Source organism: Lissotriton helveticus, chromosome 1_1, assembly GCF_964261635.1.
Source record: "Lissotriton helveticus chromosome 1_1, aLisHel1.1, whole genome shotgun sequence".
Lineage (NCBI taxonomy): Eukaryota > Metazoa > Chordata > Amphibia > Caudata > Salamandridae > Lissotriton > Lissotriton helveticus.
In genome coordinates this window covers 1,589,220,328-1,589,241,625 of record NC_136057.1, presented here as the reverse complement: position 1 = coordinate 1,589,241,625, position 21,298 = coordinate 1,589,220,328, and the positions used below count along the sequence as shown (strand labels likewise).

At 46.0% G+C, this 21,298-nt stretch overlaps 1 protein-coding gene and 1 long non-coding RNA gene across 2 annotated transcripts in view; one reads left to right on the top strand and one right to left on the bottom strand.

Moving 5' to 3' along the window:
- The window catches only part of LOC144828921 (uncharacterized), a 152,898-nt gene extending 134,851 nt beyond the window's left edge, over positions 1–18,047 (bottom strand). The window contains exons 1-2 of the long non-coding RNA XR_013610557.1: positions 16,670–18,047; positions 15,921–16,581 (exon numbers count right to left, since the gene is read on the bottom strand). This is a non-coding gene — a long non-coding RNA (uncharacterized LOC144828921). The remainder of the gene's footprint in view (positions 1–15,920; positions 16,582–16,669) is intronic.
- RARG (retinoic acid receptor gamma) overlaps positions 9,547–21,298 on the top strand; it is a 369,787-nt gene continuing 358,035 nt past the window's right edge. Inside the window, exon 1 of the mRNA XM_078687532.1 lies at positions 9,547–9,936. The gene's annotated coding sequence lies outside the window, so the exon portion shown is untranslated. The remainder of the gene's footprint in view (positions 9,937–21,298) is intronic.

Sequence of the window (21,298 nt, the reverse complement as noted above, 5' to 3'; positions counted from 1 at the left end):
CCAGGTTTAAGAGGTGAGGTTATTAATGTTTGTGTTGTAGAGAGGGGTATTGTATCTTTTTCAAAAGCATCCTTATACAATTTATGTAGTTGTGGTGCCAATTGTTGTATATAAATTGCATTAAACTCAGCGGGGGGCATCTAATCCTGGGGTTTTGTTATTAGGGAGGTCCTAAATTGGAGCTGTTATTTCCACCATTGTCTATAACCTATAACCTATAGTTCATCTAGCATTGCCTTGTTCTCATCTGATACCTGTGGTAGTTCTACTGATTCCAGGAATGTGTTAATTTCTAGATGATCAATCTGTGGTGGAGTGGTATACAAAGCTTTGTAATGGTCATAGAAGACTTTATTAATGTCCGTTTGTGTAACGGCTTTAGTATGTTGGGGCGACCAGATTTCGGTTATAGGCATGGGGGGTTGGCATTTCTCAGAATCCGTGCCAGTAAAGTATCTGGTCTATTGGATTGTGTGTGTGTTTTATGTAAATAAGTACAGTAATCTATTACACGTAACTGATCCAATAATTCCGCATATTTAATACGTGCCTCCTGGAGATCTGGTTTTACCATGGGGTCTTGGGCTGCCTAGTTTAAAGTGTATGCAGTTTATCTTCGGTGTCCTGCAGATCTCAATGGTTCTGTTGTCGGGCTCCGGAAGGAGTGCGAATAGCTGTACCTCTTATAACCACTTTGAATGCTTCCCACTCCAACCCCACAGACGACGCACTACCAGCATTCTCGGTAAAATAATGGGTTATGGTGGATGCTAGTGTTGCGTGACATACCCCATCTCCTAGGTGGCTGGGATTAAGGCGCCATGTGGGAATCGGTGCTGGAACATGTCTCCATGTAAATGCAGTTCCCAATGCACTATGATCTGATATTGTTTTGCCCACGTAGGCAGCTTGGGTGGTTGCATAATGAGCAACAAACTGCATAATATTTCATCAATTTGTGTGTGAAGATCATGTGTGGCAGAAGTATTCTCTCATTCCCTTATTGTGATTGCGCCATATGTCTATTAAGGCCCAACCCTGCACCAAATTAAGCAGTGTTTTGGAATGGCGTACTGATTGGGCCCCAACTAGGGGAGTGCGGGATCTATCTAAAACAACGTCTGCAACCGCATTGAGATCACCTACAAGTATCCAGATGATATCTGACCAATCGGCCAATGCAACGCTGAATTAGGGGCATACAGACTTCCCAACACTATTGGGCTCCCATCTAGTGCACCCCGGATTAGGACATATCTGCCCTCTTAATGTATTCATTTTTTTTTAACCACAAATGGGACCCCAGATCGTAACCAGATAGCTGCCCCCCGAGCAAAGGCGGATTAAGCCGTATTATACAGTTGCCCCTCCATTTATTTTGAAGTTTAGTGGGTTTCAGTACGGTTAGGTGAGTCTCCTGTAAGAACACTATTTGTTCTTTTCAGCTGACCAATTGGGCGTGTACTCTATGCTGTTTGTGGGGCGAACCCATTCCCCTGATGTTCCACGTGAAACAATTATAAGATTGTGCCGTACCTGATCTAGCCATCAAAGTACATAGAGATAAACCAGTTAGTGAACAGTTTCCATGAAATCCGGCCGGTCAACATCCCAATCAAGCATCCCAATACACTGTCCAACTGCGGAACTTGGTTAGACTAAACTATAATAACAATACTCAATAATTCAGAACATTTAACATTTGCTACTGCAATGGGGGTCATGGCTTAAAGGAACTCTGAGAGCTACTAACACTCCAAAAGAGAACCTCCCTTGAGCAAAAGAAAAGAGGGGCCTGCCATCTCCCGGCCCCTGGCTCAACCACCCGCGTCTTGAATCAGTGTTTAAGTCTCTGCGAGAACAGGGGAGAGCAGACACCCGCCCCCTATCTAGGGAACTAGTATACTTTCTCTGTTACATAAGGAGTAAACGAAATGTCCAACTGATAGTCTTACCTCCTCTGGAGGGAGAACCCATATTGTCTCTCCCATCAGAATCATGTTTACTTACAAACAGCAGCCCAGGAGGTCCACCATAGTAGTACAGTCTAGGCCATTTCGAGTGATCTTACCTCAGTCCTTTAATTGAGGAGTGCACTCCTGTGTGTGAGGATAGCAAGGAAAACTGAGGTAGTCTATGGTCCGGCTCCGACTGAGCCGCATCTTCTGTAGATGATTCATCATCTGTGACTGTTCTTGTGTCTTTGAAGGTGGCAGCGGAAACAATAGCCCTTCTCTGCTCTTCCAGCGCTTGTTCGGGTGTTGGAGTTGTGACTTCATCATATCGCTTAGATTTTGTTAGTAGTTGCCGCTGAGATTGCCGCAACCCGGATTGAGACTCCTCTGACCGTCGGTAAGCAGAATCAATAGGTAGGTCCGTGAAGGTATGTTCGATCCAATCCCACGCTTCAGTTGAAGAATCAAAAAAGTGGCTTTTTTGCTCATTAATTATTTTGAGTTTCGCTGGGTATGAGTGCATTATTCACATTTATTGCCTGTAGATGTTGCTTAACTCCAAGATATTGCACCCTCTGCTTCTGCACTTGGAGGGTGTAATCAAGAAACAGGGAGATGCGTGCATTGTCTTTCATAATTGGTGCTTTTTCCCTCACAACTTGTAATATCTGGTCACAGTCTCTGTAATTCAGCACTCTGGCTACAACAGGTCATGCGGCATGCCCAGGACTCTTCTGTGTGTAGGGACGCTTTGGGCTCTTTTGATGCAAAAAGTGTTAGTCAGACTTCCCGGTGACATAAGAGATTTGAGCCATGCTTCTACGTAGATTATTGCATTTCGACCCTCTGTGTTCTCTGGTAGGCCAATAATCCGCAAGTTATGTTGATGTGATCTCCCCTCTGCATCTTCTACCCTCTCCTGTAGGGTTACAATCTGGTGTTGCATCTGTTCCAGCTCGCTCAAGTGTTCTTTTTGCTTTGGGAGCAGTCCTTGCACTGCCGTTTTGTTGGCAGATACTTTTTCAGCAAGTATCTTGTGGTCATCACGAATTAAAGCAATGTCTGCCATCAAGGATCCCAGTTGTTGCTCGATCAGCACGCGTGACTCCACTGTGGGGGGGTACAATCTCTGTGGAAGAGGCGGTCGAAGTTGCACCGGATTCCTCTGCATCTTGGTTCCTGCCTTTCGTGCACCTAATTATGTCGCTGGTATCGTGCCAAAGTCCGCGGTGGAATTATGGGGTTGGAATGTTACAATGGTTATTGTCCGTGCCTCATCAATTTCACTGACACGTTTATCTTATCTTCCCTTAAGTAGTTATCATTCTTGGTCCCTCCATTGTGGGTATAAATGCCTATGTTCCGATGTAGAGACCCTTTGGAAGTGTCAAATTCCCTGCTGTGGGCTGCTGCCCAGGTACGGAGGACGTCCAGACTCCGAGAAGTGTATTTTTTGGCGACCAGTGTCAGACGCAAGGTGTATGTCTTCTGTAGTTCCTTATATATTACCAGCCTTAATCATTGTGTGCTATATCTGCTAGTAGAGCTCCAGTAGAGGAAAGACCCCAGAGTTAGGCCCGCCGTGACCTACGGTCTCTGTGTCACACTCCCTGTACACTGTTTAGACCGCAATTATGGAGGAGCGGTTGGCGCCAGCACTCCAGCCCATACCAGTCGAGATCAGCCACACCACGACTTGCCACCCTCTTCAGTGCTCAACACCGGTCGGACTGATGCCCTGCAGACACCCTAAAGCACCAAACAACTTGCCCATGACCAGGAAACACCAAGTGTATCACCAGCTTATTCAGTTTGGACTGCAGCACCATAAAGTCCATGCACCTTTATTCTGTTACTCACTGGTGCCGTTGCACATGAATGGGGTCAGGAGCCCTCTCTTTGCGAGTGTATCCTTGTACCAGTGTTATTCTTCCTTAAGTTTTTTGCTGTCACAGGTGCAGTCTCTAGCCCCAAAAATGAGCCCAAAGAGTCTGTAGCGCCTCAGCACGACTCGTATTCAGGTGCCTTAGACAGTACTTCGATAGTGGACCGGAACAGCTGCGCACCTCACCACATGAAGCCGCTTCCCGCATGGAGCCCTCCGGGGTAATTATGCCCAATGGGAGCGGGGAGCTCATTCCACAATGCAGGCCCTAGCAGGGCGATGGCTATAATCTATTTTTTGCTCTGGCTAATGAGACCGCAGGTCCCACACTCGGCAGTCCGCCCCGCAGCAGGCACCACCACTTCAAGGGGCTCAGCAGGCAGATGCTCGAATGTGCTCCGATCTCAGGGGTCGCCAAGTGTAGCATGTTCCGGCTCACCTCGCCATCAATCCCACGAGGCGCTCGGAAGAACAGCAAGCCCCCCGCTAGCAAAAAATTAACAGGGATAACCGCAGGGCTTTCCAATTCTCACCGCAGCATGGCTCGGCTTATCGTTCACCGTCAAGGGAAGACGATGGCCGCCATCTTCTTTCAGGCTGAGTCGCTGCGCACCTTCGTTGTGACAGGGTCCCACATCGGGACGGTGGCAGTTTGGCTCGGGAATTGAGTCTGCGGTGTCCTTGCCTCTCCCTCCAGCACTTTTGAGGAATGGGTGTCGCTTCTATGCAGGTATTTTGGTGCCAATGAAGGTCCCCGGGCCGGAAGCCTAGCAATCACATAGCCGCCATGCTCGGCGGTTAGCCACGCTCCCTTAAGAGTTTTCACCATCAAGTCATGTAAAACTTAAAATTACATGGCCTACTTTTTAAATACGCTATGGGCTGTTACGAACTACCTGAGGGATGACTTATATGTATTAAAAAGGAAGGTTTGGGCCTGGCAAAAGGTTTGTTTTATTAGGTTGAAATTGCAGTTCAAAACCGCACCCACAGGCTGCAATGGAAGATCTGAGATATATTTAAAGAACTACTTAAGTGAGTTGCACACTCAGCGCTGCAGGGCCACAAATAGCATTTTATTTATAGGCACAGAGCACATGTAGTACCACTTTCCTAGGGACTTACAAGTACATTGAATATGCCAATGAGAATAAACCAATGTTACCATGTTTTAAGGAGTAAGCACAAGCACTTTGGCACTGATTAGCAGTTGTAAAGTGCACGGAGTACCAAGGCCAACAAAAATTAGATCAGAAAAATATGGAGGAGTAAGGAAAAATGTTTGGGGGATGACTACCCTAAGGCTTAGAGGTTTAACATCTATCCTGCATCCATGGGAAGGCAGGCAATTCACTTCCACTGTCTGGGGATATCAACTTTCATTATGTGCCACATCAAATTATAGGCATCGAAATTGGATCCCTCTGGCTTTTGTACTAAGATACACACACACACCTAAAACACACACAGACACTCCCACCCACTACTGTGTATGCACTATATGCTCACTCTACACGCAGACTTCACATGCCGAGCAGCTCCATTAGCCTACTCCTAGTAGTTACATTTTGCCGTTTGCCCACTGCCAGTGGTGGCTCCTCCGCTAAGGTGGAGGAGCGTCACCCCACTGCTTTGAGAGCAGTGCAGCAGAAAAAGAAAATAATAATAACCTGGTTTTTATCATTTTATTTTTCACTACGGGCTGGGTTAGGGCCGGCTGGGCTAGGGTCATGGGGGAGGTGTGGTTTGCCCTCTACGAGTGTGCATGACTGCTTGGCCGGCCCTCTTGGGCCGGCCAAACAGTCATGCGCTTTTTGCATCTTCCCCACCAGGCTTGCTTTACACAGCCTGGTGAGGAACATGCAAAGACTTACAGCCCCGTCTGAGCCTCAAGCCACAGCACTCAGACCAATCACAACGCTGCATTGCAGCGTTGTGATTGGCTTAGGGGAGAGAGCATGTGTGCTTCCTGCTTCCTTATGCTTCAAAAGGGGAAACAACCTTTACAACGCAACTTTTACAACGCACTACCATTACAACGCAGTCATTACAACGCAACATCCCTTACAACGCATGCCATCACAACGCAACCATTACTACGCATGACACTACAACGCATACACTTACAACTCATGTCATTACAACACAGTCATTACAACGCATACCATTACAACGCATACCATTACAACGCATAGTACCCTTACACTATCCAACACTTACCCTACTGTTGCACCCCCTGGAGTTAGAATAGTAATTTTTACCCCTACACTATCCAACACTTACCCTACTGTTGCACCCCCTGGAGTTAGAATAGTAATTTTACCCCTACACTATCCAACACTTACCCTAATGTTGCACCCCCCTGGAGTTATAATAGTAATTGTTACCCCTACACTATCCAATACTTACCATACATGCAATGTAATGGTGTGTGTTGTAAAGGTAGTATGCGTTGTAATGGAATGCGTTGTAAAGGCAGTTTTAAAAAAAGCGTTGTAATGGCATGCGTTGTAATGAAATGCGTTGTAAAGGATGTTGTGTTGTAAAAAATGCGTTGTAAAAGTATGCGTTGTAACGTCATACATCCCTTCAAAAGCAGAGGAGAAGGCAGATGAAGGGACCGAAGGGGAGAGACGGACGGCCAGCAGCAAAAGGTACGTGGATTTTTTTGTCCCCTCGCCCCGCAACCCCCATCCCCTGCCAACCACCACTGCCCACTGCTAAAGAGCGAAAATGGGAAGGGGAGCTGGGATAATGGCAGTAAAGAGGCCTTAAGAGTTATAAATGTTAGGGCTTTAATAATGGTTTACGGTGGTGGAAAAGAGAAGGCTGGGTTAGCTGGAGGGGTATTTACTGTCTTAGACTAATAGCTTCTTGCTCAGAGAAGACAATACTCTACCATTGAAAACTTAACACGGTTGCTGTTAATTTTGTAACCCTTATCTATCAAGCCCAAGAATACACCTGCTGCAAAACATTTGACAGTAGAATGTCTACAACTCAACCCTTCTATCACATTAGCCTTGTTTATCAAAAAACATGTTCAAGTGTTCTAATTTAACCCATCATTCCTGTTAGAAACCACTCAGTTTTTATGCATTCGCCGTTGTTTTTGGAAGATGTTAATAACGAGCTTTAACCCAAGAAATGTTATTACATGATCCCTTTTCCACAAAACAAGAATTCCATTTAGACATACTAAAAAAGCCTTCTATGAAAACATACATGCAGATTTCAGAATAAGTTGTAGCAGTAATTCTTCATGCACAGTTGCTAAATATTTTCCCAACGGCTATTCTTTTGACCTATATTCTGCTGCTGGCATTCAATGGTATCATAGAAGTTTGAGTATCGGTTCTGTTCTTTCATGGATGTCAATTCGCGAAAAAGGCAAAGGGTGGTGGAAATGACATCACACACACTTTGACCACCAATAGTTTTACACGGATGAGCCCTTGGTTTACCCATAGAGTCTAAAAACCTTCTTCATTACTACTCAGTTTATAGCTAGAGGCAAATGACGCTTAGAGCTACATTTCTTGTCATGCCTCAGACTCCATGAACTTGGAGGGGAAGCAAGAGCAGTGGCAGGACACAAATGTTAGGCCTTAGGTGTGATCTAGCAGCTGCTAACCCTGGTCAACTCTAACTGTGGTCTACTGTGGGGACATCATGGATAATCATTATTTGTGCCCAATTTTTGTGCTTCGTGGGTTATTAACGTTACAGTCTTTTTAAAGGTGGGTGGGACATCAGGCTATGGGAGTTCCAAACCATATTAAAACGGTGGATATGCATTGGTAGCAGGAACTCCGGGTCACCATGTAATACCATGGATGGAAGCCTCAACATGTTATGTGCTACAGAGCCTGCACATGATGCACCCTTCCTCCAGACAGGAAGAGATTTGCCCAGTCATGCAAACAAATGTCAACCTATTGGGTACTCAAAAATGCAGTAGCAACAGAATATTAACTAATGAAATGTTCTTGATCTGCACGATTTGATATCAATATTTGTAAACATACTTTGGGAGAAGGATGCCTAAATATAATGTAAATGTTTCAAAGGTTTAATAGGTTGAACCGATGCAATTAGCACACTATGTTTATGAAAGTACCCTGTTACCTCACATATTGGTCCAGATCGCTTACAAATCTACCACTGGCCATAAGGCTATTGTCCCAAAAAGTCCCCACACCGTATGCAGTTTACAACAAAACAAATAACGCGCCCCACCCCCCAAATAATTTGGACTGAAGTTTTCAATTGCCTCTGCCACCAGAGTTTAGTTGCACCCCTGCTTCTCAGACATAATCCCTGTGGGGCATTTGCCTTGCCGGAAGGCCAATCCTCCTACCCCTGACGCACATGAGCCTATCACCGCGCACATATATGCATATTGGCATGTCTGCCACTCAACAGGTCTCTCTGGCCCTACCTATGCGTGCGTGTAGGTGTGTGCCAGCGTCTCCGCGTGTGCCTCTCTGTGCATGCCCACGTGCATCCGTCTGAACTTGTTTGTATTTGCATGTCTGTGTGCACCTCCTGCCTGGTTTCTGCTTCTCGTGCGCCTCTGCATCTTTGTATATCCTCCGTCTCACCCTGGGTGACTGTTCTTGCCACCCTGGACGCGTGCCTGTACATGCACCAGTGGCGGAACGAAAAGACTGCGGCCCCGCTGCAGAATGTGACGAGGGCCTCGCGACTCCCGCGTCCCACAGCAATGCACGTGCCTTGGCTTGAATGGGGGGCACAAGAGTTACGGGGCTCCTAAAGGGACAGCCTCCCATCCCCACGCCTGCATGGGCTGCAGCGGGGCTTGCGGTACGCCCAAGACATGCATCTTTTTCTGCCATGTGCCTGTGTCTGTGGAAATACGCGTGTCTTTGTCTCTGCATGTCTGCGTGCCTTTCTCAATCGACCACTGCTTTGTAACTAGATATACACCATATACATTCCATGTGCCTGTGTCTGAGCACCGCCTTGTCGCGGCCCCCTGTCATGCCTGCTTCTGCCCATGTGTGTTCCCAGCTTGTGAAGATGTCTGTGTCTCAGCAAGTCTACCTGTCTGTGCTCATGTGTGTCTGCTGTCTGCTGCCTGCCGGATTGCCCGAGGCAGGCCAGCCATAAGCCGCACCAGGGGTGGCAGAAAAGGGGAGGTATTCCTGACTGTGGCCTGTGCGCGCGCGGGGACCCAGTGCCCCGGGCGCAAGCCAGTCTGACAGCCACTCAAACCCTGAACAACGAGACAGGGAGGGGGAAAAAGAAACACAGAAAATATTTCCTGCATCCTACCCTGAAGTCATTCTGTGGTTTTTTGAAAAATGTGCCGTATATTTAAGAGCCTGCCTGGTCACATGACCGTTTTGGGTTATGAATAGCAGATTGTGAAGATTTCTTCATGAAAGTGAGAGAGAGGGAGAGGGGGGGGGGCACAGAGGGTGAGAGACACACACCACGCACAGAAAGAGACAAGCATACATTCCCCACGCACTAAGAGACACACACACTTCGCCAGCTTCAGAAAAAGAGACGGACCCACTGACTCGCAAACATCAGAGAGAAACAGAAGAGAGTGCAGACGGATTGCTAACACGGAGGAACACGCAAACAGCACAGAGGCAGACATACAAGCACCGTTCTCACGCAGGGAACTCACACACACACACACACACACACACACACACACACGTACACGTCACCCTGAGGAGGGCAGGACACATCACCCGTTCGCGGGCACTGACACACAAACAAACCTCAGTTAGAAAGAGAAACACACGCCACTCTCAGACGGGAAAACACACGCACAACACAGAGGTACGCCACTCACAGTGGGAAAGGCGTAACATATTTTATAGGCTGAAGCATACTTCACTCCAGGGCAAGCACGCATCTCATTTACAGCGAGACAAGCACACACATTCAAAGGCAGGCAGGCAGGCACACACCTCATTAGAGCGAGGGAGGCACACTTCAGTCGGGGGCAGGCACACGGCTCACACGGCGAGACGGAGCGGGCGCTTCTCGACGGAGCACTTTGGCAGCTCAGGAGTTTGGGTCTGGTTTGGAGTCGCCACGTCCTGTCTGTCCCAGGTGAGTGCTCGTCCCGTCCTTTCGCCTGCTGTGCTTGGTGTGTCCGGTGAGAGTATGTGGCTGTGGCCGTCCGGGATGGTGAGGTCAGCCCCTGGGGTCAGTCACCCTGTCTGGCCACCAGCGTGAGCCCCGGACCTCGGCTCTCTCGCCCCTCTCTGGACTGGCTGCGAACAGCGCACTGGTCCCCGGAGGACCACTCTCCCTTCCTCCCTCCCTCCCTCCCTCCTCTTCCTTCGGACCTGCAGATTGGTAGCCTAGGATGTGGGGGCGACGAGTGGACGAGCAGGAAGAACCCGTTCGGATCTCACGCTCAATCTACCACGAGTCCTTCCGGAGTCCGCCCCTGGGCAAGCCAGCACCGCCGCCCACTGCCGCCGAGGGTCGGCGGTGGCTTCACCTGAGCATCGCCAAGACCCTCTCAGCAGACCTCTTGCTGCTCAAAGCGGAGCCCCTTCGGCGCGTCAGAGTTCATTTTTTATAGTTAAAACCTCAGCCCCAGGGCTGCATTGAGTTTCAACCCAGTCTCTGCGTTTTTAAACAGCATGCTTTTGTAGTCTGCAGGAAAAAAAGAGGGATTTTTTATGGGTAACTGGCAGCCCTGGAAACTTTCTCTCTCGCTCTCCCTCTTTCTGTTTTGGAGTTTAAAAGCCTGCCATGAATCAGGGAGCCTTGTGCAAGGGAGGAGAGGCAGCGGCGACACGGTATTGACCGGACCAAGGGCAGGATGGTTCCAGTGCGGTCACAAACTCGTATACCAAGACCAAGTTCACTGTCCTAGAGCGCACGGCGTTGTTTGGAGGTCGGTTCGCTTCATATGAATTTCCTTAAATTGTTTCTTTCTTTCTTTCTTTCTTTCTTTCTTTCTTTCTTTCTTTCTTTCTTTCTTTCTTGCTTTCTTGCTTTCTTAGCTTCTATTTTATCTTTCGATGTTTATAGTTCTTCCACACTTAATTGGGTTCTTTCATGACTCCACTGTTTTACTTTTCCTCTTTCTTTCTTTCTTTTTCTTTCTTTCTTTCTTTCTTTTCTTTCCCTTTATTGTGCATAACCTTTCCGCCGCCACTCTTTTCTCGCTTCACACATTACCTTTTCCACTTTCTTCCTTTGCCTTTCTCACTTTCTACCTAATTTATTTACTTACGAATTGCTTTCTTCCTCTTTTTCTCCTGTTGTATCTCACACTCTTCCTTCTGGTTTCTCTATCTGGTTCCAAATACGTCCAGCAAGGCCCTTAACTGTGTACATGGCTTGTTTTTGGGGATACTCACCTTGAGGGTCATGGGAAAAACTGCTTTTGTCTAAGATCTATTTGTGAGTGTCTGTTAAGTTAGGGTTGACACATAATGAAGCTTGAGGGGATGTGGTTGCCAAGGCAGGAGGAGCACTTGCCTGCCTCTGTTTATGTATATATATATTTTTAATTGTGGCGTGATTGTGTGGGTACTACGAAAAGGAGAGGTGGGGCGTTTTAAGAGAGCAAACTGTGAACAGTGGGTGCTGCAGTTTGGGGATCATGGACTGTTTGTGGAAGGCAGATGTCAGTGCCAATTGAGACCACCTTTACATTACACCTGGTGGAATGTTACGCGCTTGATCAAGAGTGCCTCCGAGTCCCCCCTGGTTAGGATCGACTTCTCCTCCGTTTTCTCGTGAGTAGAGGAACTGTGGAATCTCCCCTGTGTACCATGAAGGGGAACAGCAGCATGCTCTGTGGCTGGGATTGAATGGCAGTGGAGGGGGTTCCTACAGTGGTTATTGGGTAGTGGAAAGTCCTCTCTGTTGTAAGAAGCGGTCAGTAGCAGACCCACTCGTTGTGACTGAAGGAAGCAGACTGTAATCCCACTGTCACTACTAGATGGTGTCACCCACGCCTTCTCTGCTGTGAATGGGGGCAGAGGAAGGTTTTTGCACTGTAAATGAAGGACAGCAGAATGTGTTTTCCCTCTGTGACACAGGGGACAGTGCAGAACCATCTCCCCTGTGATTAGGGGACAGGGGAATGTGCTCCCACTGTGTCTGGAGGACAGAGGAAAACCTCGTCCACTCTTGATGGGGGAGAGTGGTAAGTTTATCTACTGTGATCGGATGAGAGGCGAATTAGCCTACACTGTGGGTGGATGTATGACGTTACAACGCATACTTTTACAACGCATACCTTTACAACGCATTTTTTACAACGTATACCATTACAACGCATGCCATTACAACGAATTTCCTTAAACTACCATCACAATGCATTCCATTACAACGCATACTACCTTTACAGTGCATACCATTACAACGCATACCATTACATTGCATGTATGGTAAGTATTGGATAGTGTAGGGGTAAAAAATTACTAATCTAACTCCAGGGAGTGCAACAGTGGGGTAAGTGGATAGTGTAAGGGTTCTATGCATTGTGATGGGATGCATTGTAATGATATGCGTTGTAATGACTGCGTTGTAATGACATGCGTTGTGATGGTATGCGTTGTAATATTATGCGTTGTAATGACTGTGTTGTAATGACATGCGTTGTAATGGATCTTGCGTTGTAAAAGTTGCGTTGTAAAGGTTGTTTCCCCTGTGGGTACAGACTATGGAATACTCTTACAACTGTGATTGAAGGACAGTGACATTTGCTGACAATCTGTCATGAGGCTAATGGAGACAGCTTGATTTGTGATCTGTGAGGCAAACACCTCCCTCACGGAATCACAGAGCACCATCTATTTCTCGGCCTTTCTCTCAATTTGTTGAGTGCTTTTCTCCCATGCTGTGCCTGCTCTTGTACTGTCAAGTGGTAAATACCACTGCAAACCCCATGCGACGCAAAGGGAGAGCGACGCTGAACAAACCAGATAACACGTGTCTTGTCACGTACACATACTCTATTTTCGTGGGTTAGGACCCAGAGCGCCTTGGGCAGCATAGTTACATAGGCATAGTTCCACAGCAGAATACTGCCGTCAAGATCCATGTTTAAGAGTTTGCTGAGTGCAGGAGTAAAGACAACTGCGTTGAGTTGTCTAGATCCAAAATGGTACATAAGCTCACAAAAGTTGAACAAGCCCAAAAAGTTACATAGGCTCAAAAGGCCCATCGCCCCCCCACAATGCATAGTTTGAAATATTTATATTGCATACAAGTAAAAATGTTCACATACGAGTGCAGTTCAAAAATGAGGTGTGTAGTCCAACAAATGTGCCTTGAATTAATAAACGTTGATTGGGCCCAAACGTGTAGTGGGAACAGAAAGGTGCAATTGTACAAAAAATGTTAATACTCCTCAAAAGATGACGGGTTCAAAAGATATACAGAGTCACACAATTGGGCATAGGGTGGCAAAGGTGCATAGTCACAAAAAGGGCTTAATCCCAAACAAAAGGTGCAGTGTTTAGATCTATCAAGTTACCAATGCACACAGCTGTGCACAGACCAGCAACCATACATAGGCACAAAAGGGGCACACACCCATAAAAGTACATACAAAAAACAGTGTCTTGCACAAAAGAGGTTAAAAGCACCAGCGTTGCTGCGATAGGGGGAACAGGGATGAGTAAAAATACAACATTGTGTATGTGATTTTGGGAAGCTGCGGATTTGCACCCCTGGTGGGCCCTACACTGTCACTAGACAGGATGAGGCCTTTTCATTACTGGGTATAAAACTTACGATAGGAAATACCCTATGCTTTGAAATCTCTAAATTCGTAGGAAGGTAATTAAAATCACATATATATTTAACTATGTCTTCTGGAAATGTTTTGAAATTAAGTTATATGGATGCTCGGACTCAGGGAAACAGGAAACACTCTGTACTGGCATCTTTATGTTTTTTTAACCGGGGTACAGCTCTGAAGGCCAGATCCCTCTGTGGCCCAGGGTGCTGTCCACATCACAACATCAAGAAAAGAGCGAGCTGAGAGCTACTCCGGGTTGGGTTTAAAAAATAAATGCAAGAAGGAATCGGCCAAAAGATCTTGGACCACACGGTTACAGCACGAATGAAGACATTTACATTTTTTTAGCACCACGCCCCAACTAGAGATTTGATGGCCCTTAAGAATGCATGGGAAAACATGGCATAGAGCTAGAATGGGGGGTTCAATGTGTTGTGGGCACAGAGATATGGGTTGGAGGGGGCGGAAATTCCTCTCTGAACAGATGGGCATGATGTGTTCAGCTCTCGTGATTCTCTGCTCACACAGGGCATCAAGTGCCCAGTGTCCGTGCAATATGGTAACATTGAATTTATGGGCCCAAATGTGCATATGGTAAAAATTATAGTCGGGTGACCTGCGCGCTCTATCACCTGCATGTAGGGTGTTTAATGTTTCTGAAGATCAGAAAAGCATGTTGGTGAAAAGTGACATAGGCATTGTAATGGCCATTACACGCTGCCCAAGCCCCTACCTGTTGCACTACCGGCAGTCCCTCCGGAGGGCTCAGCTTTACCCTGTTTGGGGACAATCAGGGTACAAAAACGCAGGTATAATGTACAAACCAGAGCCATGTGCTGAAGGCCCACCAGACAGATCTATTGCAAACATTCTCTGCCCTCGTTTGCCCTATTATCAGCACTCTGCTCGCCATTCCATACAGGTTACTGTTGTCAACTTGCTCCAGAAAAGCCTTTCCACTAAACCACAGCACACATGAACCTCCAACACAACTTAGGCCCTCATTACGGGTTGGGGTATTTCACCTGGAGAGACAACTTCAGATGAAATACTACAGGTCGCAAGTCTAAGTGCGTCCAGGCCTGTCAAAGGAGCTGCAGCGGACGCGGGAAGCATCCCTGTCCATCCCTGGCCCAACTCCTGTAGCAGTACGAGGGCGGGAGTACACGGTGTACCCCCGAGCCCCTCACAGGCACAAGCGTGCCCTGCGTCAGTGCTCATCCATCCCAAACCTCTACGGTCCTCCCTAGATACTTGTCGCTTATTCAGCAGAAGCATAACAAGTCTGGGGTTTTCACTGAACGGGGGGGGACACTGACTGGTAAAGGACACTTGGTCTGAGCAGTTATTCCCCAACTCCAGGGGGAAACTAACAATGGCAGCATTTGGTGTGGAAACACCGTTGGGCAGGAAGAGTAACACAAGGTCTTGCGACGCAGGGAGGCCCCCACCCTTCCAGGGCCCCCAGCCCTATAGGCGGTCCCTATTTAGGCAAAGGTCAGTCAATATCTATAAGACAGAGGAGACTCAGCGGCCCCCATCACATTCTGCGGTAGGGCCTCATCAGTTTGTGCTATGCCTCTGCTGTAGGTTGGCGTAGATTTTGACCACTCAGTATTTCTGCACCAAATTCTAGCCAACTCATAATAAGGACCTTATTATACAGAAGACCTCACACGTGGCAAACATTGCAACATGCTCACAAAAGCATTCAGCTATACCAGCAACATTCATAATCATGGAAAAGAACACGGACAAACAGAACTCTTATCAGCCACCCAACAGCATCCAGCTAAGACAGCAGATGACTCTGCGGTACCATCACATGCTTCCAGTTAACTCGCACACAGGCAGGATCCCCAGGCAATGTGCAAAGCAAATAGCCACTTTTGCATGTGAGGATCTAGACTACAACCTGCGGCTCACCCAATAAACCCACAATACATGAATACAATTATTTTTAAAAATCCACACTGGGCCGGGTTCACAAACGTAAATTTACTTGAGTAGATTTATTCACATAGAGATTTTCTCCAACACCAACTCTCCACTTCTTTGCTCTTCGTCAGTTCCCAGGGAAGATTTATATCTGGGTGATGGCTTAAATGTATCCACCCATTCCATCGAAGAGGGGGTGGCCTCGCCGATTGAATTTACAAGTGTGAAGTTACTATTAGTAACTTTTTTTTGTTTAATACATTTTTATTGAAAATTTTTGCAAGTAAAACAGAGTACATGCCATAAATTGGAAACATATTAACGAAAATAGGGAGACACAATCAGGCATAACATTATGTGATGAAATACAGTAACTTTTCACCTGCTGGTGGAGGTCTACACGATCAGGATGGAGCTCTCTCTAGGGGAAAGTATAGGAACATTTAGTAAAATATATTAAAACATTTTTTTGCGTAAAATAGAAATCTTAAATAATTAAAAAAAATAACATTAAACTTGAACAAATGTGTTTCAAGCACTCACCACAACTCACAGGCAATGCCATACTCTGGTTTGCAATTGATTTATCGAAAGCAGGGTGTGAAGGAACAGATTTTAATTGGTACTGTCACACCACCCCATTCTTATCCTACGATATTTTATATGCATTTATACTGCTCGCACTTTTTATGTATTTATGTGGCGCGCATTCGGCCATAAGCGATTCATGTTTGCGCCACAACGATGCCAATGACACGCCGAATGTAACCCCACCGGCGCACGTTCTCACCAGCATTGCCTTCTCTATATCTGTACTGTATATATGTACTGTATATAAAAAAAAATCCTAAACAAATCACTTGAAATCAAAAAAATATATATACATATATATATATATATGCATAACATACCCTAAAATAAGATGCCTCTTAAACTCATGCACCCACCAGCTCGCATGCCGCAACCTCCTCCAGCACGCATCCATTTCAGAGGTGTCCGCTGTTTGATGTGGAGCCGAAGCAGCAGTTTTGACACTCTTACAACTGCTCCAGGTAAAAGTAGAGAAAAGCGTTTTTAATGAACCCCTTAAATCAGGGAGCATGTTTTTGCAAGAATAGCAGGTTTGCCTACCAAGAATACTTCAGGTCACTCAAGGATGAGAAGTGACCACGCTGTGCTCAACTGGAAAGTCCAAAAGGATCAATTCTCAAAAGTGCTTTCATATCTTGTAGAGACTGCTCAAGTAGGGGTCTGTCTTCCTTCCAGTCCATCGAGCCATACTCTGACTTATTGCAACCCTTTGACATAAATGGAGTAACCTTTATTTGGACCGCACCCCTGCTTTAAAAATAACATTTTCAGCATAACAAATACAGTGCTCACACCTTAGATGTGTTGAGAAGTTCTTAGCACAGCTCTATAACACCATGCAACAATGCCCTCCATTTGAAGATGTTCGTTTTAGGCGTTTCCAGACATTCGAATGCTTATTCCTCATTTGCCTGTAAAGTCAGTGAAAATCATGTATGTAAACAAGAAATGGAAATTCACTCACACGACACCCTTTGCAGCAACTCTAAAACATACATATTTTGCTTTTCAATAAATCCTTATCTTAAATAATTTTTACATGTTTTTGCTTGACTCCAAAATGTAAAAATAAGTTAACATTTGCGGACTCAGAAGACAGTAGATGGCGTAGAGTGGCAGCACCCTACTCGTGCCTACAGAAAATCTAAACGTTCACATGGATTGGGAGTGCAAATTGTCATTTGTAATATCTAAAGGGTGTTGAGCATCAGTGATGGCATCTCTACTCCTTTGATTTTAGATGGGACAGAGCCCGAAGAGAAGTGACACTTCACAGCTCTTGAGCAGTGAGGGATCACTTGTGGCATCTACATAGACTTGGATGTTCACCGCAGGAAATAACCTCTAGTCCACACAGATGGAGCCGCTGTGAGTTGAGATCCTCTCTTGGATACCAGAGGCCTCATGCATTTATTTTTTAATCCCATCTATGCTTCCGTTCACATAGCTTCTAATTCAGAAAGTATATGGGCCAGGAGATTAATTTATTTCTTTAGGAGTTTTATATAGCGCTGACTCAAGGGTATCAGAGCGCCTTACATCAGTATATGTTAACATCAAGATCACATCAAGAGAGTTAGACCAATTCCAAATAGTGTATACACATAGCGCAACAGAAATAGTATGGTGGGTCCAGGGCGAATGACGATCCACTAGTTGAGATGTAATAGGAAATGTAATTTCCTATCTTCCAAGAACCTTCCAGACTCTAAGAAAACTGTATTTTTATGTAATACTTTTCATTTACCACTTTCCAGTAAAGTACATGTAAGCGGAAAAGCCAAGGTTGCAATGAAAGGGAATAAATGCTCGATAAATTAAGTAGGTGGGGTTTCAGCCCGTATACTTTTTGGAAGCAAATGTATTTTCATTTCATTCCTGGGTCTTGGGAACTTCTTCTCGAAGTTCCAGAGCTTTCAATTCTTAGTTTAACAATCCTCCTTCCTTGGAGGTGAACTTGCCATATGAATACAGTGGTGACATGTGAGTATATTAACATTATCTCAAATCCCAGTCAGAGTATTTATTGAGATACAGATATAAAGAGGATGGTGATGAGGTTATAACACACGGCGATGTGCTAGGGAAGAATTACTAGTCTGGTGATAAAGTCAGGTCGACATGTTTCAGCCCTATATAGCCCATACGGGTCTCGGGCTTTCATCAGAACCAAGTGAGCTGGTTTTCCTCAAATTTTGAGGTTGCCTCTGTAAGCACAATGAGTTACATATATCTTTGTCCAGGTGGGACTTCCTTCCTGGACACATCAATGTTGGAGGCACAATATGTTGCCTTATTTTAAGAAATAGGGAATCCTTGTCGAATTAGAGAGTACTTATGCAGGGTAATCACATTTGTGCAGCAGCCGTGCTGGTTATTTCTCTGAGTCTCTCCCATCCCCATCCCCTTTTTATCTATATCTCAATAAAAACTCTGTCTGGGACTAGAGATCATTTTAATATACTTACATGTCACCACTGTCTTCGTATGGCCAGTTCACCTCCAGGAAGGAGGATGGTTGTTCATTTGGAGAACAAGACATTCAAGTGAAAGTGACCCTATTATGAAACTACCCACAATATCACCCCGGTTGACATAATATACCGCATTGGGTTTGAACATATGAATGAGGGTCTTCAAGAGAGTCCTCCATGAACCTATGGAGCATTGGCATTGTGGGTTAGTTTTTTTGATGATTGAAACTGACCTTGGAGGCAAAGTGACTCCACAGACCCTACCTCCCTCCCTTAGATTGTTGAGGGGTGGGAGGAATGACCAGGACCAAATCCACGAGCATGATCTTATTCTTCATTGTACAGAAGCAAAAGCCGTTCTGTAGCATCCAATGTTTGGGTGTGCATTACCCTGTCGGTGACTGCTGGTGACCCCTCTGAAACTTCAAGCAGCTTAAATCTGTCAGTCATTAGCCTGCATGTGAATGCTAAGATTCAGGCGTTCGATTACTTCTAGAAGGCACATTTATATAGGGAAAGATCAGTGACAACGCTGATGACTTTGGTATACTGTATTCACAAAGATTTTCTATGAAATGGATTTAGAGAACGCAAGAGCTTAACTGAGAGGCAACTTTTTCAATTCAATGTGTTCATGTGCTTCTGATACATTCTCCAGGGATCCCCAAATGTTTTCCATTTTAAACCTCTGTGAACATGATATAATGGGCTGTGAAGACCTATCTCTCATTTGGAGCTTGGTGGAGCAAGTGAATCTCCATCAATTTCTGCTTCCACTGCCCCATGTTACTTGCAGTTTTCCTGCCCTATTTAGACATGGGTTAACCAATGGGTTTACAATGACAAAGCCTCAACCGGGTCTCCTACTGGAAACCTTTGACCTGATATCTCATCTGCCACAGGATCGCTGCCCCCCTCTCTTTAGGGCTGTGAGACATCACTAGATTTCCATGCCAGGGGCCATCGTGGGAGACATTGCAATCCTGGGCATGGGCGCGTGAATCGTATGGCACCACAGCAAACAGGAACAAAAGTCCCTACCTGTCAGGATAATTATTTTTTGTTTTTTCCCAGTACAAACTTCCATTTGGAGAGTTTCTTTTTAATTTTTTAAGTTTGCTGAGAGGGTGCAACAAACATGGTGCCCAACCAAGCAAACGCTTAAACCTTAAGCGCTACCGCTGCAGTGGAGGCTGCCCTGAAGGCTTCAAGTTCCCATACCAAGCAGGCAGGGATCTTAAAAGCTGGCAGGCAGTCTTCAACCAGGGGAGAAGAGATCATAGCCTACGCTGACCTGGTGGGCCGGCGGGCTGCCAGTTGCCTTTTAAATGAGGAGCAAAGTTAAAATGCATGCATAGTTCTGACATGAACACTCAGGTTCAAGAATAAGAAGCCAACCTTACCATGAACAATGAGAGATTTACAGACATAAGTGACTTCGTAATCGGGCACATGTTACATGATGTGCATTTGTAAAGTGCATAATCAGTATCACCTACAAAGGGTTTCCTGGCGCTGAGCAGGTGTGTGTGCCTAGCCCTGCCCAGAGCAGGTTTGGTAATTAAAAAGTCAGGTCTTTAGCTTCTTGCAGAATTAAAAAAGAGAGGGGGAAGCTCTGATGTGTAGTGGGAGGTTGTTTCTTGCTTTAGGAGAGATATAAGAGAATGTCCGTCTTTCTGTCCTGGTTCTTTGTATGTGTGGGACGTGTGCGAGTAGCAATCCTGTGGAGCGAAGGTATCTGGGTGGTTGGTGAAATCAGATGCAATTGTTCAGGTAGGTGGAGCCTAAGTTGTGTAGCGCCTTGAATGTTTTCATGAGGAGTCTGAAATTAGTGTATTTGAGTATCAGAAGCCTGCGGAGCTCCTAATATTCAGTAGAGTGTAATATCGGTTCTGTGTGGGAGGTTGAGGGTGAGTCTAGCTGGCGAGTTCTGGTTGTTTGCGGCATTCTGGTTGTTCCTGGACTCTAACTTGCTGGTGGCTAGAGCATGAATTGTGTTTTTTCTGGTGATGCTTGGCAACCATTTGATGTTCTTCATCAGCATCTTCAGGGTGTGGGTGCAGGATGCAGTGGCGGTGAGGACTTGTGCAGTCATGTCAGGTTTGCTGTTGATGATGATTCCGTGGTTCCTGGTGTGGATGCTGGGTGTGGATCTGAGTTCAGACAGTCACAGGCTGAAGTTCCATGGCAGAGTTTTCTTGCGAAAGTTCATTACTTCTGTCTTGTCAGTGCTGATAGTTGGCTTTCATCCAGTTAGACTTCAGTCAAGCAGGCGTTGAACTTATTTCTTGTGTTGGGGTTCTTGTCTAAGAGGGGAATACAAGTTGCTTGTTGGCGGCATAGGAGAGTATGTTGATATCATGTGCGCGAATTATATTTACCAGCGGGATCATGTGTGCATTGAAGAGGGTGGGGCTGAGCAATAAACCTTGAGGCACTCTGCAGATGAGTTTGCAGGTTTGCGAGAAGTGAGTTGTCAGGCTGACACCGTGTGTTTTATCAGTTGTTAAGGAGTATAGCCAATGGAGTGCGGGTCCATGGATGCCACTGTCATGCATGCGCCTGATGAGGATGGGGTGTGTGTGTGGCAAATGCTGCAGAGAGATCCAAGAGAATGAGGACTGTCGTGCCTCCGATGTCAAGGATCACGTGGATGTCGGCTGAGGCGGAGACGGGTGCTCTTTCAGTACTGTGG